Source organism: Anastrepha ludens, chromosome 4, assembly GCF_028408465.1.
Source record: "Anastrepha ludens isolate Willacy chromosome 4, idAnaLude1.1, whole genome shotgun sequence".
NCBI lineage: Eukaryota > Metazoa > Arthropoda > Insecta > Diptera > Tephritidae > Anastrepha > Anastrepha ludens.
Window position 1 is genome coordinate 122421612 of NC_071500.1, and position 27563 is coordinate 122449174.

General features: G+C 37.4%; 1 protein-coding gene and 1 non-coding gene across 2 annotated transcripts in view; both read right to left on the reverse strand.

Annotated features, from left to right (window-relative positions):
- Positions 1-27563, reverse strand: part of LOC128860937 (tyrosine-protein phosphatase vhp-1) — a 146305-nt gene that overhangs the window by 64808 nt on the left and 53934 nt on the right. The window contains exon 2 of the mRNA XM_054098738.1: positions 1336-1399. The gene's annotated coding sequence lies outside the window, so the exon portion shown is untranslated. The remainder of the gene's footprint in view (positions 1-1335; positions 1400-27563) is intronic.
- Positions 17055-17136, reverse strand: Trnas-aga (transfer RNA serine (anticodon AGA)). Its single transcript has one exon. It is a non-coding gene; the product is annotated as a tRNA-Ser (tRNA).

A 27563-nucleotide genomic window follows, 5' to 3' on the forward strand; every position in this document is an offset into this window, starting at 1 on the left:
CCGAATACAAATCTTACATAAAGTTCAGAAAATTTACATTATGGAAACTTTTAATAATGCTTCTTTCAATTCTATTGAGAAAGGGATGGTTAGGAAGGAAATAGATAGACTAATCATTACGTGGAACCTCAACATGCCGAGGAATAAGTCAATAACTGAAACTAGGCCGAAAAGATTGTGTATCAGGTCAATCAAACGATGCCCCCTAGGAAGCGTTTTATTACCGCTCCTTTGGCTATTGGTCATTAACGAGCTTCTACAAACCATCGATGATCTCGGATAAGAAGTTCAGGGCTTTGCTGACGATCTAATTGTTATGGTTAGAGGCAAGTTTGACTCTACTCTAGCTGACTTAATGTAACTAGCTTTCGGCAATACGCCAGACTGATGTCAAGAGGAAGGACTTTCGATAAATCCGAACAAAACATGTGTGGTACACTTCACCCGAAGAAGGAAGCTAGGGACCTTAAAACTAGGAGACGCAGACTTAACTCTATCTGGCGATAAGAAGTATCTGGGAGTAATGCTTGATAAAACCTTCACCTGGAAAAATTATTTATCGTACATCACAAATAAAGCTTTTAGAGCAACACACACGTGGCGTAACGGTAAAACATGGAGTATGCGGCCAAAGATGATGGCATGGTCTTATAAGACAATAAAAGGGCCAATGATCACCCACGCCTCTTTAGTTTGGGTCAGATAACACTTACCAAGCCATACAGAATAGTCTATCTGAGCGTACCGGGAACAATGCGAACTTATCCCACAACGGCTTTAGGAAAATTCACTGGACTTATTCCACTCCACCTTGTAGCCAAAGGGTCGGCAGCTAGTGCAGCCCTTCCTAATCTATTTCATCTTAAAGAAGGCAATTTTAAAGGGAATGTAAGAATTCTTGATTGAATCCTGAACTCGCCACACTTGATAGTCTACGACAAGATGGAAAGAATACTAGAATTCTCTAAGAATTTCTAGAAGGTCATCAGTGTTCGCATAGCTGAAATTGTTAAGTATCTTTAAAACACGGCGCACAGGTGTGGCTTACTGATGCATTTAATGTGCGATTTTCAGATTTTTATTTTAAAACAAAACATGTTAAAATTTAGTTTATTTCAGCTTTCTCCATTCTAATTCAAAATACTTCAATTACAATATGTGAAAAATTATATCATATTAAAGTCCACCATGAGCACGTCTATTTCTGATGGTCAATTTAATTTTTGTTTTTGTGGAAGCTCTTTTGAATTTTTCGGTTTTTGAAAGGAGCAAAAGAGCCATATTTGGAATGCTTTGAATTTTAGTTTACACAATTTTTTAAATATTTTTACTTACCATCTCTCACACCGAAAATTTTCAAATTGCTAAATTTCGATCGGGAACGTTATACAGAAATCTTCTGAAAAGATAAAAAGGAACACAGCATGAAATTATGTAAATATGTATGTAAGTATGTGTATATTTATTCCACTCAAAAATACTCATGTATTCAAATATGTACGTATCGAAAAATGTCATATCCCAAAATGTAACAATCGCTACCTAAAAATTTTTCTCACAGTGTGTTTTCAGTTTGATAAGCGTCGAAATGTCTCTTCAACTCAAAATACGAGTACTATCGACACACTACCATATGTGAACATAAAAAAATATGAAAAAGTAGGCAAAGGACACGCTTGATTGACTCCTCAAAGCTGGCAAGACAGGTTAAGCTGATTGGCAGCGTACACAACCACTTGAACTCGGCCAACACAAACATACAAATGCCAGCTTAACAATATGTAAATATGAGTATACTTACATAGCTGCTTTCACGATTTGGCACACATTCATGCCTTAAAGTACACATACATATGCATGTACCTAAAAGCAATCCCTTGCCCCGTACCTTGTTGCCAACATATATACAAAGATTTTGATGCATTGAACAAGCAAACGTCACGCCCTCATCATCACACCAAGCAACTCAACGCATACAATAAATTACAAGCAAGTGAGCGAATGTGGGAAAAATATTCAAAATAAAACATAAACATGTAAGCACAGATATTATATCAAAAATAACAGTAAGCGGAGCGACTGAAATTCCCTCAGCAGAGTATTTCAGGCTTAGACGGCATTGTGTGCACACATACATATTAAGTCTACATATATGTGTACGAGTAGGTGTGCACTTAACTTTGTTCGTTGCGCATTGCAAGCAGCCTCGCTTGTGTGTCTTCGAATGGACAGTAAAGTTGCGTTGGAGCGCCTAAAAGCACACTCTGCGGACTGAAAGAAATTAACTCTCGATTGTAGTTTTGTTTTTGTTGTTTTTTATGCTACTCATGCCACTATCGCCGTTTTTTTTAACATTCAGACATTTTTATTTATTTCTCACATGACAAGCTCTAAGAGAAAGCTGCAAAATAAAAAAGCTAAAATCGCATTGCTCAAGCAATTTAGATTTATGTATATCTCTAATGCGTTCAAAAATATAAAAAATGAAGCACTAAAGGGTTTTCCAATAAGAGGTGTTATTCCCGTAAAATATCAATCGTTTCGCTGCTTGTGTGACACGTAGCGCCGTCTTGTTGAAAATAAAGGTTGTCCAGACCAATACCATCCAATTCCGGCCATAAAAAATCATTAACCATCTGTCGATAGCGCAATCCATTTTCGAAAAAGTAAGGTCTAATGACTCCGACGGACCATAAACCGCACCAAACAGTCACACGTTGGGGATAGAGAGGCTTCTCAACAATAACTCTTGGATTCTCTGAGCCCCAGATCCGACAATTTTGCTTGAGAACGAAGCCACCGAGGTGGAAATGTCTCATCACTCAAGATGATTTTTCGATGGAATTCCGGATCATTTCCATGCATTTCAACGACCCAATCAGCAAAGGCACGACGTTGTTGATGGTCGGTCGGCTTGAGTTCTGGTATTAACTGGACTTTATCAGCCTTAAGACCCAAATCTTTATGCAAAATACGGTGTAATGACGTTTGTGGAATGCCGCATACCAAAGAACGACGAGGAATGGCCAAACCTGGGTTTTCTTCAACACTTTCGGCTACAACAGCAATATTTTCGGCTGTTCTTGAGCGGCGAGCACGGATTTTATTCTTCACATCCGTAATATGTCCCACCAGCTCGAATTTTTTCACCAATTTCTGTATAGCGGCCCGACAACGTGCTTCACGATGACCCAAAAATGTTCGAGTTTTACGAACCGTTTCTGCCACATTTTCACCATTTTAATAGTGAATTTTATTGTTTTCAGATTCCCAAACTAAAGCAGAATTAAGTGACGAAACATGCTAACTATGGAGGTAAGGCAATAATATTCAACACTGCAGAATTTTTTTATATGTGAAAAGATTAGAAAAATGTTCCTTAAGAAAGTACTTAATATGTAACATTTGTTTGGCCATCTTCAATTTTTAGCTCCTACCAAAAATTGTGGAAATCTGTAAAAGCTTAGTAAAATGAACACATCTGTCGATTACTTTAGCTAAGATTTAGCTATTCAAGTTTCGGTTTCCACTTAATGAATAGTGAAGTTTCACTGCTGTATTAAAATGACTGCCTAAGCCAAGGCTATAAATTATTAATAGCTCGAATATAGCAGTGTAGCAATTTAGTGCTTGTAAGTCAGAAAATGCTATGTAAACTGAAATGATTTGCAAAACTTCAGGTATGTTTTAATTTTTTATTTATAGTTTTTCACAAGAAGGAATCATCGAAAACCTTTACCTCGGCAGTGTGGGAACTAAACCCAAACTAAAACTCCCGCCGTCCAAGTACAAGTTTCCCGATATTATCATCTGATATTAAGCAAATCGCCATTGATAGGTATTAGTAGCAGGAGAGTGGAGGAACACTGTGGACTAAAAGTCATTTGTTTCTCAATATCACGTCCCTAACTACTTAATGGCCCTAATGGCCATTGGTTGATGCTGTCGTAAGAGGATAAGTATTAAGTTTGTTTTTTAATATTAATATAGGCCGTCCATTCACATAAACTGTAAACTTTGAAATCGTCATTCATTATCCGATTTTGTTAAAAGAAATCAGGTTTAATGTTCCAAAACGTCCTCTTCGTAAATTACTTGAGTACAAATTATTCTTGAGACTATTAGTCATACTGTACGCCGCCGTGGCCGAGTGGGTTGGTGCGTGACTTTGTAGTCAATTGAAAGTCCGTGAAAAGTCAGAGAGCGTATCGAGGATATGTTTTGTTAGTAGCCACTCTTGGAAGAACACAAACCAAGCTTCAGCTAGATCGGTATATTTCTTTGTATTTGGCATTTGTTTAAATTGAAAAAATCACCTCAGCAGTTGTGCTCGCAAAAGTAATGGAAATCTTGTTCCAACTCGTCTCACATCCCTCTTATTCTCCAGGCTCGGCTCCCTCAGTCTACTATTCCCCAATTGGAAGAAATGGCTGGCGGGAAGAGGATTTGATTCAAAGGAGGAGGGGATTGCAGTTTTCAGACTTAGATAAGATTCTTTTGAAGGGATCTAGAAACTTAAACAGCGTTGGATGAAATGTATAAGCCTAAAGGAGACTATGTCGAAAAATAAAATAGGTTGACCCGAAACAATTCATTTGTTTTTTTTTGCACGGAAGCTTCTCGTAAAAAGCCATCTGCCCTTCGGAGGTGGCATAAACCTTAAAGATGAACCACTCAATAATGGACATAGGCCCCAATCATATTACAATTAATAGTATCTTCCTTCACCTTTCTGTTCCGAGGGTAGCATTTTTAATCTTTTCAATTCCGCTTTTTAGTATTTAAATTATTTTTGTTTTAAAAAACATTATTAGTGATTACACAGGTTCAGAATCTTTATGTGGAAACCTACACTTCTGCAGCAGTGCAACAGTTTAAATATCTGGTAATTATGCTCCCAGGTAGTGATTATTCAACTCCTGCAGTCAATGATCGCATCAACGTCGCCAATAAAACGTATTAAGCCTACCATAGTTTCTTCAAGCCACGGCTATTGACTAAAAATACAAAGTTTACTATGTACAAATTCCTTATCAATACCCCTTATCCCAAGATAAGGGATGTGAGGTGTGAGCTCTCAAGTTTGCTGACTGCACACAGATTTCTAGCATGTGGAGAAAAAATTTGAGAAAAATCGTTGGCCCTATAAGAATGGATGACGGTACCTATAGGATCCTGCATAATTTGGAACTAAACCATGGCTAAGTCACGGTATCCGTATGCCTGGTGAGTGTACTGTAAAGAAAGTCATGGCAGCGAAGCTAATGGGCGTGAAGGCCAAAGGCAGACCGAGGAACCAATGGATAAACGCAGAATAAAACGATCTAAAAAATTTGGGAATTCGTAACTACGAAGGAAAAGCTCAAGATCGACCGCTTTGGAGGAGCATTGTGTAGGAAGCCCGCATTGTAACGCTATGAATGTTGATGTTGATTATTAGTTTTAAATTATTTTGTGCTGTTCGTAGGTTGTAAGATTATAAGTTCTTAGAGTAAATATTATAAATAATAAATATTAATAAATGATTAAAGAAATTATAAAGTGTGTTTAATGTCTTATTGCCTTCTACACGCAGTCAGTATTTTGACTTACAAGTGGTACGTAAATTCATCTGGTAAAAATTTGAATATAATCTACTGTGACTGATGAGTTAATTTTTAACAACTTTAATTCTGTCCTACCCATCCTTGTTTCGTGCAATCCCGCAGTGACCGGTGTTAGATTCCACGGCAGCTTTCTGGTTTTGCTTTTTGTTTTGTTTTAATGCCTTCTTAGAAGCTGGAAGGTACCACAGCAACCCTGTAGTATCTTTGATGTGAAAATTCTACAAAATAAAGCCTTGATTGTCTGGAGAGACAATAAATTTGTTTTTCAGACCATTTGTAAGATTTATGGTGGTGAAGGTGGAGATCACCGGAACTTGATATACTCACCGCAATGTAAAATGTGGTACCAGATCCAAGTATACTTATGTATGACTGCTCTCTTTCATGTTTTAGATCCATTTATGTACCACTGTGCATACTACACGGAATCAGGAGTTGAAACTCAATTTCGCCAGTTCTTCGGCTTGAGTAATTTGGATTTTCTACTTAATCAGGTTTCTCTAGTCAAGAAAAAGAAATTCTGCATCCTTACAACCCAAAATTTGGTCCACCAGCATCTGTTTGTAATGTCTCTGCCTCAACAGAGACGTGAGGTGGAGTCGGTCTTAATAGGACTGGAGTCAGACAACTTCTCATAGCTAACGTGATCGAAAGACAAGTTCAAACAACATGAAATTTTGGATAGTTGGGTTATTTTTATAGAGTAAAATGAAAGCAATAAAGTGTGAAAAATATTCCTATTCAAGGGTGTGTTTCGATATAAAAAATAAAATATCAATATATCATCAAAAAAATCACTAAAATTGGTTAAAAATTCGTTTCTGTTCCCAATTTTAAATAAAATGTGTCAAAAAATTCCCAATGTACTATGTCAGAATTTTAATATTTTCCAGTTTTAGTCACCATACCCACCTTACTTCATTCGATTGCAATGCATTTGAGTTTACGGTTGTGTGCTAAAACTTATTCTTGAGTGTTTACGGTATTTCAATAGCACTTGTGTTCGCATTTTAACTTAATGGGAGCAACAAAGCAAAGTCTTGGCCCATATTTTTTGTATAGCTCCTAAATTTCATCAAATGTAAAAAAAATTGCATTATGTAAAATTTAATTATTTTTTGACTAAAATTTTCTCTAATTGTGATTTGGTAACAACTTCTGAAACCAGACTCGAATTCATCCAATATTCAGCGAAACCAATTAATCTCTACTTCTCGCAAAAAGCAATACTGCTTGGGGCACATAAATTGTAATTTGTGCAAGTGAGTAGTTCCCATTTGAGATATTAGAACTAGCCTCCGTTAGCTATTTATGTCACCAGTTCAGACTTTCCCTACTGGGCTTAGTTTAGGGTTTCCACAAATGCTTGCGTGCTTTCAGGCGTAATTTATTGCATTGTGTTTGTAATTCCATCATCAGACAAATTCACTCAAGCGGCTTTCGGTGGCCGTGCTGCCTATTCTTTAGGCTCAGTTGACTACGCAAAGTCTTTTGACTTTGTAATATTTTGAAATATTTTTCTATTTCGCAGTTGTTTGCTGGACTTTTTTACCAACCTTCATAAAAATAAATATTTTTAACTTACTTTTTTGCACTGCATACCAGCGTTAAAATATCAGCAAGAGAGATGAGAAAAAACTCACTCTGTACATACATAAACGAAGCTATGTAAATATGTCTATATTTATCTACTTATAAAGAAATATAGGGTGTTTTTAAAATGATCGAGATCTTAAAATAATAATACAAAACTGAAGTATTGTTGTTTATTATATTCTAGTAAATAACTTCCTGGCACTTGTTTGTGAATTTGATATCCCGGATATGTCTGCCGTGGCGACGTGCCGCTTAGTCCATTCGACCAGTCCCATTTCTGACTACTTTTTTCAATAAATCTCGTCTTATGGCGTCAATTATTATTATTATAATAATAATTATTATTTGTTGCTTTCGGGTCGATTATAGGCGTATAATGCTGAAGCAAAATTTGCCAATATCGATTCGATTATTCGCTTTTGCTTTGATTTGATTGATAAGGTTTTTCGACTCCTAAAAACTTGCCAAACAGGCTACGTCACCATGATCCTTTAACACGTCCTCTGCGGTGATGTCCTTGAGGGATCCAGAGTAACACTGTTCTGCTTACGTGCTCGACTGCAATGGTTAAAATACTGGACGGCATTAGAATTAGTTTTGACAACGGAGACTTGACTCTACTTTGCTTACTTGACTTTTCTAAAGCATTTGATTCAGTGAATCACAAATTGTTATGTTTGAAGCTTAAACACTACTTCGGCTTCAAAGACAGTGCGGTGAAGCTCATGGCCAGCTACCTTGGAGACAGAACGCAGAAGGTCAAGACCAGTAAATCAACATCTCAGTCTAGATACGTACATACTGGTGTTCCGCAAGGGTCTATCCTTGGTCCGCTTTTATTTAGTATTTTTGTCAATGATGTTTTTAACGTTTGCCAGTATGTGAATGTACATGCGTATGCTGATGATATACAATTGTACTTGTCCAGTCGTATTGGTCTCGCTGAAGATTTATGTTTCAAAATAAACAGTGATTTGTCTGCTATTTCTGTATGGGCTAATGAAAACTCTTTGTGTCTGAACGCGTCAAAGTCATATGTCTTACCTATATGTAATAGTGTCGTGCATGTTGACAATATCCCTAAATTGTGGATAGGTACAAGTTCCCTTACCTTTATGGATAAGGTAAAAAATTTGGGGTTCATTCTCAACACAAAACTTACCTGTGCTGACCATATAAATAGGGTTGTGGGGAGCATTTATGCTACATTGCGTAAGCTGAGAGTCTCTGCAACATTCACGCCAGAGAAAACGAGGCGCAAATTAGTTCTCCAGCTAATTATGCCTCTCATTACGTACTCTGAGGTGGTATACAGCAAACTCGACTTCACATCTTGCCATAAACTTAATGTGTCATTTAATAACGCCACGCGGTATGTATATGGGATTGGCAGATATGACCATATCTCTGCATGGCGATCAAGGTTACTGGGATACTGCCTTAATAGTTATTTGCCTGCTAGAAATTGCATATTTTTATGCAAACTTATATTATTTAAGTCTCCGCCCTATCTGACAGAGAAGTTGATACCAATAAGGTCTCGCAGACACATCAAATTCATCGGTCCAAAATTTAATTACCTACCATCGTCTGGATTATTTTTCATTAACGCTATTAAAGTGTGGAACTCGTTACCCGACACGAAGGGTGAAGGGTGAACTTAACAGATTTAACTTCAGGGCACAAGTCTATAATTACTTTAAAAGTGTTTGATTGCATTAAATTAGGGCATTAAATTTCTCTCTACATTCTCTAATTACTACTTTTGTTCTTTCTTCTCTAAATCCTTCTTTTCTTTTCCTATTGCTTCTTTTCTTCTTATTATTATAGTTAAGTTAAATATATTGGATTGTTAAGTTAAATATATTGGATTAATTCGTAAATGAACTGGTGTAAAATTTAGATTAAGAAACTTGTATGTTAAAAATGTTCCAGTTGCTTATAATATTGTTGAAGTATCTACTATTAAAAGACTTTAGTCTTACTATGTACTATTTATATAAACAAATAAATAAATAAATATGCGCAGGATTGTTCTGAGACAACGGTTAACAAATGATTGTTAGCTTTGTATGGTAGATAGTGATATGAGCCAAGTTTCACTATTGTATAAAATAACTGATTTTAAATTCGAATTAAAAATGCTTACTTTTGTGCATTTTGTCAGTTGCTTTGAGTATTGTATCTTTTTTATACTGGGGAATGTCGCTTCGGCTTTCTTGCACTTATATATGATACCATCTGGTGAAATCTGGCTTCTTAGGCAGGTAAATGTGTCGACGCTTTCGATTTGTTCACCATATAATGTGAGGTGTTGATTTGCATGGATTTAGTTTTACCCTCATTTATTCATAGACCGACGCACTCTGCGTGGAAACTAAGTTCATCATCTACATTTGCCTGTTCTGCTGCCGTCAAAGTAGTCAAGGTCATCTAGGGATTCCACAGTAATAGGATTCCAGAGAATTCATCTTCCAGGGTAGGTATCAAGGGCGTTATTCAGCACATCATCAAGGATCATTCAAAATAAGAGTGGCGATAATACGGTGTCAATGGTGTCTTAAATACTGCAATAAATCAATAGTTTTGCGTGCTCTGTATGGGAAATTGCGCCGTCTTGTTGGAACCAAGTGTCGTCGATGTTTAGCTGATTACTTTTTGGAAACATAAATTCAGTTAGCATGGCTCGATAGCGCTAGCCTTTAAACGTAACGGCAGCTCATTCCTCATCTCGAAAGAAATAAGGACCGATGATGCCGTCAGTGCTCTATGAACCTCGCGAACATATATTTTTTTTTGTAAGTAAATTTGCACAATTTGAAAGCGTTGTTTTTTGCGTTAACCGATTCATGATGACTTTCCAAACCTTCGTTCCAAAATCTTACTGAACAGAAATGTGCGGCCAATTCCAGCTGTTAAAAGATAACTATCGATATCCATAGTTTTCATGCTGCTAAAGAAACACCCCATATAGTTATGTGGAAATTACTTTTAAGTTACAAAAACTCTTGTCTGGAGATTTGTTAAGCTATTTTTACCAGTTTTTTTTTGTATATACAAATATTTGTGTTACGTGCATTTTACATTACTTTATTATTTTTTTTTTTTTTTCGCTGCCAGTTCTGTATTCATCATTTTTATTTTATTTTTTTTCTGTGTTTTTTGCATACTTCACGTTGTAGTAGACAAGCTGGCAGACAAAAGCATCGGTAGACTGTAAGACGCTGGTGCTGTTTCATGCCGCCACAACGCCTCGCGCTTGCAACACGGTCGATATTCTCACCTCCAAAAAGCTGCACCACCTTGAACAGCTTAAGATATACTTGGACAGAAAAATATTCCTATGTACATTGTGAATGTCTGTATATTTGAATAAAGCGAGAAATGTAGGAAGTCAATTTAATGTCTGCTATAAACATTTTGCCTACTGATGCCGCCACTGATTTTATTAATGCCTCCATTCCTCTTGCTATTCCTATATAAAATTGTTTGAGACGTTTTTACAGCCATTGGTGCATATTTGAATTTATTTATATGTAATCGTGTACTTACACATGTATCATTTATTTACATTTTAGCCACACTTGGGTGATAGGTTGGATAGTTCGTTAGAAATAAGAAGTTTATTGGCATAAATAAAGTAAAATTTTAAAAGGCAATAATAAGAAATAATATAAAAAGGCGGCTGGCTATATATCACAACGGGATGCGTATGAATAAAATTAGAAAAAAATAATGTGATAAGTTTAGTATGTGGGATGTATGGGACTTAGCAATACAGGGTGGGCCATATAGCATTTGCTTTTTGAACCACCTATTTTTTTGAGAATGGTAACACAATTGACATGTCAAATGTGTTCATAATTTACTTAAAGGTTTGACATTTATGAAATTGGGAAATATTGAAAACCTATTTCCAAAGTGGTGAGTCTTCTTCTTCTTTTCTGATTTTCACATCGGTGGCTACGTCAATAAGCAAAGTTGTTGGATTTGAGGCTCAGAAAATCACACGTTACTGTAGAGAAGCAAATGCATCCACAACGAGTCACTGTTTGGAGCGGTTTTTGGTCTGGCGGCATCATCGGGGCATTTTTTTTCGAAAATGAGCGAGGAGCCGCGGTTACAGTAAATGGTGAGCGTTACCGTGACATGCTCAACGGGTTTTTGTTTCCAAAAATTGAGGATGACATGGACGACATTTGGTTTCAACAGGACGGTGCAACTTGTCACACTGCCACAGTTACACTCGAACTTTTGGCTACCGTTTTTGAAAACCGAATAATCAGCTGAAATTCCGATAGCAATTGGCCGCCTCGGAGCTGTGATTTAAGCCCGTTGGACTATTTTTTGTGGGGAGCCGTTAAGGACATATGCTATGCGAACCATCCAGAGACGATTGATGCTTTAAAACACGAAATCGAAGTTGTCATTCATGAAATTGGAGCCCAAACAATCGAAAATGTGTTTAAAAATTGGATTAATCGAATGGCCTACTGTAAAGCCAGTTGTGGCAGTCATTTGAACGATATTATTTTTTATTCATAAATAACAAAGTTCAATTTTCAATATAAAAAAAATATTGAAAAAATATTGATTAGTTTTTTTTTTATAGTCGATTCAAAAAGCAAATTTTACATGGCCCAGCCTATACAAGGCAACGGCCTTGACTGGGTTTAACATGGCAAACTCCAGGGCTCTATCCTTGTCACTTCCTTTATCCAAGTCGACACACAGCCCCCTGGATTTGATCCTGTCTTTTCCTTGGGCATCCTGGATAGCTGCTGAGCCCCCGCCGGGCAGTGAACAAATGTGTGAGACAAATGTTCTCCCAGTGAAGACTGAAATAGCCTCGGATAATGAGCCCCTCAACGTTCACGACCTTCGCAAACGAAAACCGGACTACGATTTACGGATATGCACCTCGAATGCCCGAACCCTAAATAGGGAAGGTGCCTCTATCCAGTTGGCGGAAGCCCTCGAAAAAATGAAGGCTGATATCACCGCCATCCAGGAGATAAGATGGGCAGGACAAGGCTGCTCTAAGCAAGCAGGTTGCGCTATCTACTACAGCTGCCATGCGGAGCGGCGCGAATTAGGATGCGGATTTGTTGTAAGCTAGCCACAATGCGTATCAAGGCACGGTTATTCAACATAAGCCTGATTTGCGCGCACGCCCCAACGAAGGAAAAGGACGATGCCATCAAAGACAATTTCTATGCGAAACTCGAGCAAGTATATGATCGCTGCCCAGCCCACGACGTGAAGATCGTACTCGGGGACTTCAACGCAAAGGTTGGGCGAGAATCTGTTTTCGATCCCACTGTCGGTCAGTTCACCCTCCACGAGACCTCATCGAACAATGGTCTAAGGCTGATCGCCTTCGCTGCGGCGCGAAACATAGTAGTTAGTAGCACCAGATTCCAACACCTCAACATCCATAAGGCCACCTGGCTGTCCCCTGATCAAAGAACGCAACCAAATTGATCATGTTGTGATCGACGGAAGGCATGCTTCATGTGTGCAGGATGTGCGAACGTTCCGTGGGGTGAACATCGACTCTGACCACTATCTTGTCGCACCCAAGATACGCACGCAGTTATGCAATGCGAAAAACATGCGCCCCACTACGCAACGAAAGCTAGACGTCGCTAAGCTGCTATCACAACGGACTGCCGAAACTTATTCCGCTCACCTCTCGGAGTTGCTCCTCCACGATTCTCTACCTGGAGGCGCAGGCGGACTTTGAGCAGATATATCCCGCTCTATGCGAGCTGCCGCTGAGAAAACCATTGGGTTCCAACGCCCACCTAAACGAAACCAATGGTACGACGAAGAGTGTCGCGAAGCTACTGCAGCGAAGAACGCAGCTTGCAAAAGAACTCTGCCGTCAGCTGCAACGCGGGCCGTGCGAGATAACTACAGGGAAAAGAGATCGGAAGAGAGGCGCCTCTTCAGACGCAAGAAACGAGAACAGGAGAAGCGTGAGCGTGAGCTGCTAGAGGAGTACAGGGGCAGGAATGATGCTCGAAAATTCTATCAACAAGTCAAGCGTCTGACACAAGGTTTCAGGACCGGAGCATCAGCCTGCAGAGATAAAAACGGAAATCTGGTTATGGATACACAGTCCACACTGGGCATATGAAGGGAACACTTCTTCAATTCACTTGCTGGCGATGACGCACACAATTTCGTCCCAGCAGACGATGACCCGATACGTACGTTCCCCCACCTAGTCATGCCGAAGTCAGAGTTGCCATTCAGCGGCTCAAGAATAACAAAGCGGCTGGCGCTGACGGCTTGCCCGCTGAATTGTTCAACACTGGCGGCGATGTGCTGATAGGGAGCATGCATCAGCTCATCTGCAAAATATGGCTAGCAGAAAGCATGCCCGATGGTTGGAATCTCAGTGTTCTTTGTCCTGCACTGAAGAAGGGTGACCCGACGATCTGCACCAACTACCGGAGCATCAGTCTTCTAACCATCGCTTACAAGGTCCTGTCTAGCGCGCTATGTGGAAGACTTAAGCCGTTTGCCAACACACTGATCGGGCCTTATCAGTGCGGCTTCAGAAGTGGTAAGTCCACCACCGACCAGATTTTCACATTACGCCAAATCCTGGAAAAGACCCATGAAAAGCAAGTCGACACCCATCATCTCTTTGTCGACTATAAAGCTGCGTTCGATAGCCCGAAAAGAGAAGAAGCTCATACGGCTTTGCAGAATGACGTTGAGCAACACAACCAGCTCCGTCAAGGTAGGAAATAACCTCTCCGAGCCATTCAGTACCGTTCGAGGTTTCAGACAAGGCGATCCACTGTCATGCAACCTCTTCAACTTCGTGATGGAAGGGGTGGTCCGAAAAGCAGGTGTGCATCGTAATTACACTATTTTCTACAAATGTGTCCAGCTCCTTGCGTTCGCCGATGATATAGACATTATCGGCCGCTGTCAGCGAGATGTCACCGCTGCGTTTTCTGCTATCGAAAAGGAATCATCACGAGTGGGTCTGGCGGTGAACGAGGGGAAAACGAACGGAACACACAGCGTGTAGGAACGCACGTCATTGCGGACAACTATTCCTTGGAAATTGTGCCAGAATGTATTTATCTGGGCACCGCCGTTAACAACAACAACGATATCAGCCTGGAGATCAAACGAAAATTCACTCTTGCTAATAGGTGTTGCTATGGGCTAAGTAAGAAATTGAGTAGTCGAGCCCACTCTCGCATGACCAAACTGACAATTTACAAGACGCTCATCATACCCGTGTTGCTTTATGGCGCAGAGGCATGGGTAGTGGCACAAAGCGATGCAGCCGCTCTTGGGGTGTTCGAGAGAAAAGTTCTTCGTAAGATCTTCGGTCCTGTGCGCGCTGGCGAAGACTACCGTGCAAGAATGAACCACGAGCTGTATGAGCTCTACGCCGACATTGACGTTGTTCAACGCATCGCCATCCAACGCCTGCGTTGGCTAGGGCATGTCGTGCGTATGGATGAAGAAGCTCAGCAAAGAAGGTGTTCGAGGGCGAAGTCCACGGGAGCCTACGCAGAGGAAGACCATTGCTCCGGTGGAAAGACCAGGTGGAGGAAACCCTATGCTCGCTTGGTGTACAGAATTGGAGAAGGCGCGCGCGGAGCAGAGGCGCCTGGAGAGAGCTAGTGAGGTCGGCCGTAACTCGGTAACGGGTTGTTATGGCCACCTAAGTAAGTAAGTAAGATAAGTTTAGTAACATTTTATTGAGAACCGATAATAAATTTAATTTAATCTATAATTAAAAGGGTTCTCAAGGTTTTTCGCAAAAATTTCTTTTCAAAACTTATTGGTTTTCTACGCTATCGTTAAAAGGCTGACCTTTTATAACTGCAACGAGGGTCGTTTGAAAAGTGCGTGCAAAGCTAAAAACTATTTAATTGCTTGGAGTATTTTATTTTTCGACATAGCCTCCTTTTATGCTAATAATCCTTGATCCTTTCCAAATAATAGCATTTTTCAAAGTCTGAAAAATAGTCACTCGTTTCTGCAATCACTTCCTTGTTTGAATAAAATCTTTTTCCGAGGTCCAAGTAGTCCGAGGGAGCCAAGTCTAGTGAATAGGGAAGATGTGAAACGAGTTGCGTTGCAACGACTTCCACAATACTAAACACAAAGTAATAGACCGATCTGGCTGGTGTGTATTCTTTCAAGAGATGCTGCTAACTCAATATAGCTTCAAAATGCGCTAGTAGGTCATCTCTCTGACTATGCCCGGATTTTTGAAACGACCCTTCTACGTGCTTAGCCTTACATCCATAAATTCCATTGGAAAATATGTGCTTACTTGTATTTTCAAATAATTTTTTATAGTGGGATCTGCTTAAAAACTGTTTGCTAAAAAGGGATTATTGTAGTCAAAACGAAGTCCATATGTTGCTGAAGCTTTGATTGGCTAGAGCGTATGCATACATTTTCAAACCCCAAAAAAATAAATGAGATGTTTTTGTTTCTTATGGAACCAAATATTGCACATTTGATGCAGGCTATGAAAGACTTAGAGGTAATATAATAAGAGATAATAAAGAAAATGCGAGAAAAAAAGTAAACATTACTGTTTGAGCTGGGCCGTAGAGATTACTTTGAGTATGAAAACACTATCAAATTCAAATTGCACAAATTGTTTGTGGTGTGCTCTTGATGTTGCCCCAAAATTGGAGGTCCCAACAGTTTATGCAAATCTTTTTCATGGCAGAATCACGCTCGGAGGTTTGCATTGCCTGCTGAGGGACGAACGCTATTAGAAAAACTTGTTTCTATCATTTTGCTCTTTCATACACAGAAATTCGAACCTATGCATTCCCGAATGGTAGTCACGCACTAACATTTGGCTGCGACGGGTAATTAGTAAAAGGTTTCTTTAGTCTGCAGCAAAAGAATCGATTACTTTTTCAATTTCTTTCAATTATCTTTTCAAGTATAATCTTTTTTCTTTCAATTCCATTACAAGCAGATATATTTTGTAATTGGAGCTAATTATGTGTTACTGATATAATTATTTTCAAAGTACTATGAAGAGCTCCGTTGACTGGATTTAAAAATATATTTTTTCCGTGTAATTTGACAATTAATCGAAACAGTTTATTAGTATGTTTACTGCTTTGTTTGTTTTAGTTTGTTGACTGACGAATTAAAAAAAATTTTTTTGAAATTAGTAAAAGTAATCAAAAGTGGAAAAAGTAAAATTCTTAAACATTTTTTCAGAAGTGAATTGATAAGTGATTTTCAATAAAGCTTACATTTTAGCAAAAAAATTACATCTGTTCTGCTTAAAATCGCATAAAACTTTTTTCTTTTTAAAATAATTATTCTGAAAATAGTGAAAATACCAATATTTTGGCTGCAGCCGCCTGCAAATGTGTAAAAAAGTGAGAATCTTTATCTTACTTTAATACTTAATTTTTTTTCGTGATGTAATGAATTATTGAGAGTCTCGTGAGGATTAAGTTAATTTCAAAAATATTAATTGTTTCTAAATCACACACCCTTTGAACCAGAAATGAACATCAGTTAATATAATTATAAGATAAGAATTTCCCCTTGCTTTTCAGTTATTTTTTTTTCAGTTATTTCAAAAAATGATATACAAATAACAGTCTAATGACTTTAAAAACTGCAATTGTTGAATTCTAAAAGACGGGCAGAGTCTGAGTTATGGACGCTTCGCTTCCACATGTATGTATGTATTGTATTGTATGTATGTATGTATCTCATGTTGGTCCTGTTCTAAATTACTATGTTTCAATTATTAATATTTCTTCTTATACCTTTATGTTTACATTTATATTTAAGTTTTATGAACAAAAAATTGTATTAATTCCTCGCAGTCGGTAGGATTCGAACCTACGCTCCCAGAGGGAATCTGATTTCTAGTCAGACGCCTTAACCGCTCGGCCACGACTGCCAGTTGGTTTGTTATAACATTTTAAATGCAATATTTTAATATTTGTACGTACCGTATAATCAATAATATAATTTGCGATACATGAAATATTTAATTTATTACCTAACCATTATTTTCGCTACGCAACTTTCGTTTAGATAGAATTGATTTACAACAGAAAACGTAACACAGTAAATGATACGCTAGTTTTTTCAGGAATTTCCCAGTCGACTACTTAAATAACTTTATTTTAACCAACTTATCACCGATACCTTTTGATTTTTAATTGATTTCAGAATTATGCAGAAGTCATGTAGAGCGGCGGGAACAGTAGCTATATCTTTTCCACACTTGCTTATACAAACAACATTACAGTTCCAAAAAAATACTTATATATTTTCATTATGAAATATTTTGCTGGTATACATATGTATGTATGTATATATATGCATACACTTAAAAATGAGCATATATTAAAAAAATATAAGTTAATACCACAAAAGCTATAGTTGACGTTCACACGCGCGAGGTAATTTCTGCTGACGCTATGTCTGCTAACTTTGGGTGTCATATCACCCAAAGTCAGAAATCGTGGGAAACAGGTATGGCACATGTTTGATGCATGTGACAACATTTCCGCCGCAAGCTTAGGTTAAGAACAAATTATCAAATTTAAGTTAGTTCGTTTTAGACTCAATAAAGTAAAGATGTGCCTATGAGCACCTAAAAAATATTTTGTTTAAAGTTTTAATCTGGTGAGAGATTAACTGGCGCCCAACGTGTTTCGGTTAAAGTGCGGAAAAAGTAATTAAAAGTTTTGGTCAATTGCCTAAAAGGAGCAGAGTACCAGTGCGAAAAAAATAAAAATTTAAGTTTATTTCGGTCAGTTCGCGAAAATAAGCCACCGTACCGTACGCACAAAACTTATACAAATTAAGCCAGCCCGCGAAAAACAAACATAAAGAAAGAGAAGTCGCCGAGCTACAAGGATATCCCGCCAAAAAATTAACCGGAACGAACCAAGCCTGTTGTGTCCGTCCGCAGGCAACCTCGCAACGTCGTCTCCTGTCCAGGACCCCCAGTAGAACGAAATAAAACGCTCAAAAAGGACAACTCCGCCAGGAGCAGCGAGGGATTAAGAGTAAGAAACTAGAAATAAGAATTAAAAAAAATAAAAGTTTGTGAGAATAATTTAATAATAATATAACGCAAAATTGTTAAAAAAACCAAAAGAATAAAACAAAAACTAAAATTTGTGAAAATAATTAAGTGTAACTTTGTTTAAACAAGAACGTTAAAATTTATTTAATTAATAGGATAATAAAAACAAAATACAATAAAGTTGGACATAAAACAATCCTTAAATCGAAAAATTCTTGCTGCAATTTTAACGATACCCTAATTTCGGGAAGAAGAAAAAAAAACAAGATAAATATTTTTTTCTCTCTCTTTTTTACTTCAAAAATAAAAGAAAAAAATAGCATAAAATGGCTACAAATAATAACATAATTAGGCCACCTGTATTGACTGGTCAATTACAACCAAATACAGAAATGCCAAGGGAAATGAGTACCCAAATTGCAGAATTAGTGAATAGATTAGTTGAGGCTAGATTAGGACAAAGGCAAACCCCAACAATAGAAGTTGATCAGACAATTACCATGACCAACTCAAACAATATAGGGGAACTAGACAAAATTCCCGACGTGGTTCGAAGCCTTCGAGAATTCTCTGGCGAACCAAAGGAATTTAGCTCTTGGAAAAAGAGTGTAGAAAGACTAATGCAGATTTACGAGCCCATCTGCGGTAGCCCAAAATACTTCGGTATTTTAAGCGTAATTCGTAATAAAATCACAGGTCAAGCGGACGCAGCTCTAGAATCTTATAATACGCCTTTAAATTGGAAGGCAATTTGCAAGTGTCTCACCCTCCACTGTGCGGATCAAAGAGACCTCGGTACACTTGAGTACCAAATGAATTCACTTCTTCAAGGACAGTTGACCACAGAACAATTCTACCAAAATGTTTACTCACATTTATCCCTAATTTTAAATAAGATATCCTGTATGGACATGGGTCACGAAACACTATGCATCATGACCCAAACATATAGAAATAAAGCTCTCGATACATTTATTTGTGGTTTGAACGGAGATTTACCCAAGTTGCTAGGAATGAGAGAGCCAGCTGATCTCCCTCAAGCCTTACATCTTTGTCTGAAATTAGAAAATCAATATTTCAGGACAAATTACGCTCATGGACTAACAAAAAATCTTCAAAACCCTCATCAAAATCATCCTGTAATTCCCCCTAGGAATCCTATTAATCGTATCAATCCAAATAATAGAGGAACCCGAAATTTTTATCCAGAATTAGCAAATCTCCCACAGCCTCCAAGAAATCCTTATACTGCCGCAAACCCTGGTTTCGGATATAATTATCACTACAGTCCTAATAATTTTAGAAATAATCCTGTACCACCTCCTCGTCCTTCTGAGCCTAAGCCACAAAAAAACCAGAGCAAATGGAAATAGACCAAAGCGCGCAAACACGTAACGTAAATTATATGAATCGACCGTCGCAAAATAATAATTATATAAGAAAAAGACCAGCATCCACACAGCTTTTCACAGACAAAAGGCAGCGTAATTTCAACACAGAAACCCAAGACTATGAAAACGCTATGGTCAACGATGAATTCTTACACGACTATATTTATCCTTCCGAAAATCCTGAAGAGAACTATTCAACAGAATGCGACTCCTCAAAAAATATTGATTTTACAGATATTCATTTTTTAGGATGAATAACTCTTCATTGCCTTACATAGATTGCAAAACAAGTAATGGAGAGTTAATGAAAATACTAATAGACACTGGGTCTAATAAAAATTATGTGCAGCCCCAGTTTGCAAAAAAACCTGCTAAAAATAAGAACCCATTCTTCGCAACCTCTGTAGGAGGAAATATATCTATCACACATCATACTTTTGCAAATGTTTTCGGATTGGAAAACACCACCGTAAAATTTTTTTTGCTACCAACATTAAAATCATTTCACGCTATTATAGGGAATGATTCATTAAAAGAATTAGACGCCGTAATACACGCAAAGGATAACTACATGTCAATAGGCAACAAATTAAAAATTAAATTGAAACAACAATCCTCACAAGACGTAAATCTTATCAATATTAGAACAGAACATTTAAATAAAATTCAAAAAGCGAAACTGCAAGACTTAGTGAATGATTTTAAGACGAAGAAAAATTAACTTTTACTACCACAGTAAAAGGCGAGATTCGCACTACAACATACAGACCAGTTTATTCCAAAAGTTATCCCTACCCAATGTGCTTAAAAGAGCAAGTAGAAAAACAAATTAAAGAATACTTACGTGATGGAATCATTCGACAATCTAGATCGCCCTATAATGCCCCCGTATGGGTCGTACCCAAGAAATTGGACGCATCGGGAGAAAAGAAATATCGAATGGTAGTTGACTATAGGAAGTTGAATCTAGTGACGGTGCCCGACAAATATCCCATTCCTGAGATAAATGATGTATTGTCACAACTTGGCAAAAACAAATACTTTTCAACAATCGATTTAAAGAGCGGATTTCATCAAATTCCACTTAAAGAATCGGCATCGGAAACAGCATTTTCTATTAACAACGGCAAGTATGAGTTTACTCGATTGCCTTTTGGGCTGAAAAATGCCCCCTCAATATTTCAAAGGGCCCTCGATGACATTCTCAGGGATCATATCGGTAAGCGATGCTATGTTTACATAGATGATATCATTATCTTCAGTAAAGACCTAGAAACTCATTTCAATGACATTAAAATTATTTTCGAGACTCTAGAGGAAGCCAACCTAAAAATACAATTAGATAAGAGCGAATTTCTAAAAACCGAGGTTGAGTTTTTAGGATTCATTATCTCCGAGAAAGGCCTCAAAACAAATCCGAAGAAAACCGAAGCAATAATGAACTTTCCAGAACCCCGAACGTTAAAAGATCTTCGTTCCTTTCTGGGACTTTCAGGGTACTATCGCCGCTTTATCAAAGACTACGCGAAGCTGGCAAAACCCCTTACAGTCCTTTTAAGAGGGGAGGATGGCCGTGTGCCCAAAAACATTTCGAAAAAAACACTCATATCTCTGGACGAAAAAGCAATAGATGCCTTTAACAACATAAAATTGTCTCTCACTGCAAATGAGGTGATGCTCATACACCCCGACTATTCAAAGGAATTCCAACTAACAACAGATGCGTCTGACTATGCAGTCGGAGCAGTACTCTCGCAAAATGATAAACCCATTGCATTCATTTCACGAACCCTAAGCAAGTCAGAAGAACATTACGCAACGAACGAGAAGGAAATGTTGGCCATTATCTGGGCCTTAAACAACTTACGAAACTTCCTTTAGGGATCAACCAAAATTAAGATATTTACTGACCACCAACCACTGACGTACGCACTTAGTACTAAGAATAACAACAACAAAATGAAAAGGTGGAAAGCCATCCTGGAGGAATATGATTACGAACTCCAATATAAACCAGGAAAGGCAAATGTGGTTGCTGATGCACTTTCACGGCCGCCCCAAATAAATACACTGACAGCAACTATACATAGTGATGAAAGTTCCAATCATAACCTAATACCCATAACGGAAGCACCTACAAATACATTTAAAAATCAAATATTTTTAAATGCCGATGTAATTTCTTCTTATCGATTCAATATAATTTTCCCCACATATCACAGACATAATATAACTGAAATTGATTACTCTCAAGAGAAACTTATTGAAATATTAAAACGATATTTAAATCCATCAGTCGTAAATGGCTTAAGCACAGACGAACCCACTCTTGGCAAAATACAAGAAATTTACTCTTTACACTTCAGTAATTATAAAATCAGATTCACGCGCAGGTTTTTAACTGACTTGACAGATGAAGCTCAGCAAGAGAATGAGATCCTAAATGAACACAAACGAGCACATCGCAGCTCACGCGAAAATAAACAACAGCTTCTACGATCCTACTACTTTCTTAAAATGCAAGCAAAAATAGACTCCATAGTAAAACAATGTAAAATTTGTAAAACTCAAAAATATGAAAGACACCCTCCAAAACCAATTATTCAACCGACACCAATTCCGCAATACCCCGGACAGATAGTACATTTAGACATTTACTTTACAAATGACAGAGTAATACTGACCGCAATAGACAAGTTTTCTAAATATGCGCAGGTTAAATTAGTTAAATCAAGAGCTACGCAACATATTAAAGAACCTCTTAGAAGATTATTGATGTGTTTCGGGATACCGGAAAAAATAGTTATTGACAACGAAAAATCATTAGGATCAGCCTCGATAACGCATCTCTTAGAAGATCAATTAAATATAGAAATATTCAAATGTCCACCTTATATCAGTACAGTAAACGGCCAAATCGAACGATTCCACAGCACTTTATCAGAAATAATGCGTTGTCTGAAGGCAGAAAAGGTTCACTCATCCTTTTCAGATCTTCTCGACAAATCTATTTGGAAGTACAATTATTCAATTCACTCTACCACGAACCAAAAACCTGTAGAACTATTTTTCGGACGACGTGTAATGTCTGGCCCTCTCCAAATCGAAGCCGAAAAGCAAAAGAACATTCAGAGGCTCAAAAACAAGCAAGATAATGATCTAAATTATCACAACAAAAAAAGAAAACCGTACAAAAATTATAATGTAGGTGATTTGATATTCGTTAAGACAAATAAAAGAATTGGAAATAAACTCTCTTGTCGTTATACAGAGGAAATTGTAGCGGAAAATAAAAATAGCACAGTTACTACAAACTCAGGAAGAATAGTACATAAAGGATTAATAAGAAACTAGATAGAAACATGTAACTAGGAAAGAAGGAAATTAACCCACTCCTGGTTGATAAGAATTACTTTTATTCACAGGAAACAACATGACAATCCTTATAGGACTTGCACTCCTCCTTAAACTAATGACGACATGCCTCTGCGAAACCCAAATATTGGACTACAGCAATTCCCAAATAATCGCAATCGATAAGGGAATTACCTTACTACAAACCGGTACATTTAAACTCATACATACAATTAGCCTTGACCAATATGAAAATGCGATCCTGGAGATAGAAGCTACAATCAAAAATTACGTGACCCAGAAGGATTACAGTTACCCCTTTCTCAACCATGACATAGAACTGCTTAAAAACATCCTTAGTGGACTGAAACCGAGACGAAAACGATCATTGAACATCCTTAGGACTGCCTGGAAATGGCTAGCAGGCACACCAGACCACGACGATTTCCAATTAATATCCGATCCGACAAACAATTTATTGAACAACAACGACAAGCAAGTTATAATAAATAGGCTAACCCTTAATCGATTAAACGAAATTTCAAAAATAACAAATACCCTTTTAAACACAGTCCAGTCAAGTGAAATAGCAAAAAAAGAGGTTATCCGAAATTTAGAACACAAACTTAAGATAATTAAAGAGGAATTGGTTCAGATAGATTACTCAATACAGTGGGCCAAAGCAGGTATTATCAATTCCTTTATTTTATCAAATTTTGAAATTAACAGTACTAAAAATATTTTTGAAGAACAAAAGATGCCTTTTGTAAACTTAATAGAAGCCTTGGAATTTAGCGAAGTAAAAATAGCTTGAAACCAGTCAACTTTGTTGTACATTGTATTGTTGCCATTAACAGAAAAAAATAGTTGCAAAAAATTGTTATTAAAACCTGTAAAAATCAAAAATGTTAGTATTAAGTTGGAATTTGAAAATATAATATTGTGCGAAAATGAAATATTAGGAATTAAAAAGGATTGTAAACCTTAAATGAAATATCAATTTGTAAAACATCAAATTTTGTTAATATAACTAGCTCTAGTTGTATCCCTAATCTAATAAAAAGCTTGCCTTCGACATGCATCACTACGAACAATCAACATTTGCCGACGATTGAAGAAATCACATCCAATATTCTTTTACTGAATGATCACAGCGGAGAATTAACTATCGATAATAGATCCGTGTCACTACAAGGAACCTTCCTAATTCACCATAGTAACTCCACTATCATGGTACAAAATCAAACATTTAAGAGCAAACAACTATCAGCCGCTAAACCTTTACCTGCAATAGCACAAATTTCAAATGCAACAAATGTCTTCGAGGAAGCCTTGTCCTTACAGATGTTGAAAGAATTACAAATTACTAATACCCAAGAGTTGAGAGGCATCAAGCACAAATACGGTGCAAGTCTAACCACTAATTTCATCATCCTTGCCATAATTATTGGTCTACTATCCTATAAAACATACTCCAACAGAAGGAACTGTAAGATAAACATACGAACAAAAAATAATAAAGGAGACATTCCCAGTACCTCGCATCACAACAGTGAGGACACTGTTGAGCCTAAAGGGGGAAGAGTTAATACCACAAAAGCTATAGTTGACGTTCACACGCGCGAGGTAATTTCTGCTGACGCTATGTCTGCTAACTTTGGGTGTCATATCACCCAAAGTCAGAAATCGTGGGAAACAGGTATGGCACATGTTTGATGCATGTGACAACATTTCCGCCGCAAGCTTAGGTTAAGAACAAATTGTCAAATTTAAGTTAGTTCGTTTTAGACTCAATAAAGTAAAGATGTGCCTATGAGCACCTAAAAAATATTTTTTTTAAAGTTTTAATCTGGTGAGAGATTAACTTATACATATATACTTTTTTCCATTTTTTATGTTATTAAGTCTTTCGTGGTTACTATACTCGTATATACACATATTGTCACTAAAATAGGTACCCCCAAGGTTCATACGGAAAACGAAAGGTTTTAAATTAATAGTAAGATATTGCATTGTATGTGGTTTTCATTTCATAGATTAACATAAAAATATAAATAATAATTCGAGAATCCTTTAAAACTTAAACTAGTGACAACAGGAATAAGAAGGAAATATTCATGTGGCCATTAAAATAGGTACGAAACAACGCAATGAAAATCCCGAATCTATCACATAAATGGCACTAGTTTTATTACATTCACTTCTTTTTCCGTTAGTACTAACTTTAAAAATAGAGCTGTCAAAATTTCATGATATCCTATCCATTATAAGTAGTTCGTGAGTTATTGTGCTAAGAGTGACGCTACTTTTGTTATTTTCAAAGCAATGAATTAAAAAGAATTTCGTGTTTTAATTTTACACTGCTTTTTGATGGGAAAAAATGCCGTTCAAGCCAAGCAATGGCTTAAAAAGGCCATCAGAAACAACAATAAAACAATGGTTTTCTGACTTCAAAGGTGATCGTAGAGACACCAATGATACACAACGCAGTGGAGATGAGACGGTAGCATCAGAAAACATCCAAACAATCCACAAAATCATTTTGAACGATCGAAAAGTGAAGTTGCGTGAATAAGCTGACATTGTAAAGAAATGAAAAAAACGTGTTGGCTTTTTATTACATGAGCTTTTGACTATGGGGAAGCTCTGTTCAAAGTGGGAGCCGCGTTTGCTCTTTGTTGACCAAAAACAAGAACGTCTTGATGATTCTAAGCCAATCAAACGAATGGCAAAAAGGAACTTATCCTGAATTGAAATTCAATTGTTTACATACCTAAAAAAATGCTCGCCGGTAAGATATTTCGCTCGAATGAAGAGGTTCTCGCTGAAGCTGAGACCTATTTGGAGGCAAAAGATAAATCGTTCTAATCGGGTTGTTCAATAGGTGCGCTTCAACTTTTTTCTGATAGGGAGGGCGAACGACGCAATATTTTTTATTTTTCGCTTGTCATTTGTAAACTTCATTAGTATACATTTCATCATGGAACGCTACACACTTGAGCAACGATTGCAAATGGTGCAAATTTTTTATGAAAATAATCGTTCTGTTGCTGCTACTTTAAGAGCATTACGGCCATTTTACGGTCCATTTAACAAGCCGCCCCGTTTTGGGGTTATGTGAAGTCATTGGTCTACAGTAACAAGCCGGCGACGATTTGTGAGCTCAGAGACAATATTGAACGCGAAATTGCTGGAATTTCGGCCGATTTATACAAAAGAGTGGTCGAAAATTGGGTTCAACGATTGGACTTCGTAAAACGTGCACGCGGTGGTCATGCAAAAGAAATCGAATTTCATACTTAAATGTACATATATTTTCAAACTCGATAATAAAAAAAAAACACCAGTCTAACGGTTAGACGCGATAGAAGTGAAACCTTCCGTAAAACAAACTGAGAGAGAATGAGACGAAAGCAGCATTAGGAGCGGGATAATTATAGGTTCATTATAATATTGCTATAAAGTTCATATTTTATTTTCTTCATTTTATTGTTATTCATCCTCAATGTTTTCAATTTCAACAAATGATACGAGTGGCTTATGATAGCTAAAATATGATACAAATGCTTTGGTTTCGATGTTGTCAACATATCTTTGAAATACCGCGTCAATTGTTGTTTTTGATCGTGTTGTCGATTCAGTTCGATTGTTACACATTTTTAAATTGTATGTTGTATTGAGAAAATCAATTAAAGGAACCGCTGTGCTCAATGCAAAATTTACGTTAAAATAATAATTGCGGTAAATATTTAGAAATGAAAATATTTACGAATATAAAAATACGGACGCAATACAGCACACGCGGTTGCTATTATGAGCGTCGTAACGCGTATAATACACAGACGTACTAACATACACGCAAACATTCGTAGGACGCTTGGTTTGAATTTTTTATTCATACATATGTATGTATGCTATACTATGGCCTAGCCTATGTACGTACATACATATTTGTGTTCTGAACTTCCAGCAAAACAATGCTTATTAATATACACATATGCATCTACATACAACCGCACACACAGGCCACTCACTTTATTCCTGTAAATGCGTATGTCGTCCAAAGCTAAAATGCTATGCCTAGCGACTACAAGAACAAAATGCATTAATAGGCGCAGGCGTAGCAGCCATCATCCTAGTTGCCATAGCGCTGAACAGTCGCGGCGGCGCCGAACAGTTTCAACTATTGTACTGTGCAACAAAAACTCATCATCAAAAAATTGATTTATAAATTCGAGCTCATAGTTCTAAGAGCAAGTACTTTCATTCATAAAACGAGCCGCCCATATGCTAATTTTCTCGACAATTCGAAAATAGTCAATATTGGAATATTTCGCGTAGAATTATTTGCCAATATTAAATTTTTGTCAAGTCGAGTGCCCGCAGCTCCGTAAATATGTTTGCACCCATATATGTATGTAAATATATGTTTCTAAATGCTCGACAACCGCAGCTGCCTGTTCAAGGTTACTGTACATTAGGCCGGGTCGATTTGTGGGAAGGCAAAAAAATCGCCCATTGCTCTGTGAAAATCATATTCTA